The sequence below is a fragment of the Nycticebus coucang genome, chromosome 6 (genome assembly GCF_027406575.1).
Source record: "Nycticebus coucang isolate mNycCou1 chromosome 6, mNycCou1.pri, whole genome shotgun sequence".
Taxonomy (NCBI): domain Eukaryota; kingdom Metazoa; phylum Chordata; class Mammalia; order Primates; family Lorisidae; genus Nycticebus; species Nycticebus coucang.
Window position 1 is genome coordinate 15,003,722 of NC_069785.1, and position 1,152 is coordinate 15,004,873.

The following is a 1,152-nucleotide window of genomic DNA, read 5'->3' on the forward strand; positions in this document are numbered from 1 at the left end:
TGTTAATTGATGTTGTAAACAGCAAACCTCTTACTACAGGCAAAATAGGTGATATTCCAACAACAGAGTTTGTGTTTACCTTTTTTCAGTTGTGATTTTTTTAAGGGTTCATTCATTGAAAAGGAAAGGTATATCATCCCAACATATGCTTACCTGATGTATTCAGTTGGAAAAGCGCCCTTTAAATTGTAAGTCAGTTGAATCAAACCACCTTCACAGAGTCAGGTCAGAGGGCGCACCAATTAACTAGTCCCTCCTCCTTGGGGCAAAGATTCATTCCTGTAATATCCTACATCATCCTCCAACACGTTTTCATCCATTCTCCCAAAACACTGTTGATAATGGGGAGTTCACTATCCCATCCTATTGCAAAAGTCCTGGTTCCTCTTCACATCGTAATAAAAATCACTTCCCCACGCCTTTCTCATCCCAGGAGCACTAAAGGCAGAGGGCTTCACATGTCCACAGCACAGTGCACAGAGCAGGCACTCAAATACTCACTGAACAAAACAGTAAGTAAAGAGGAAATTACCCTGTTTTAGCCTTTAAAGCCACACACTTAGTCTAAACTTAGTCTCCTACATACTAATCCTTTAAGGAATTGAAAACTACAAATCTTCACCCTCTCCTTCAAATATGGTGAGACTTTATTGGAGAATGAATCTCAATAACTTATAATTAAATTTTCTTGGGCACTTCTCTTCCCTCTGAGCTTCTACATTAAAGAGCCAATGGTTGAGCTTGCTATAGCAAGAAAGTCTAACCTATTCCAGTGTTCTCTCTTTGTGGGATAAACTGTTATATAGACTTTAACAGTGGTAAAATAAATAAATAAATAAATAAATAAGCAAGCAAGCCAATGGTTTGTGGGCAGACAATTCAATACCTTTCAAGAAAAATGTTTAAACTAAACAAATTCTATGGTAAATTATTACAACTCTTTTTGGTTTATTCTTTTTACTAATTTAATAAACTATTAATTCACATTAAAAATACTTATGTTAGGAGGCGGGGCATGATGGCAGACTGCACGAACGTGTAGCCCACCTCTCCCAAGTCATCGGGTGAGAGGAAGGGGGGTCTGGACCTTTTCCCCCCATGGATTATTGGTGTGGACAGACAGCTGGAGACACGCAGAGAACTGGCAGATTG

At 38.8% G+C, this 1,152-nt stretch overlaps 1 pseudogene; it reads left to right on the forward strand.

The window, feature by feature from the left end:
* Positions 1 to 677: 677 nt before the first annotated feature.
* LOC128589479 (uncharacterized) lies at positions 678 to 817 on the forward strand (annotated as a pseudogene).
* Positions 818 to 1,152: the final 335 nt, after the last annotated feature.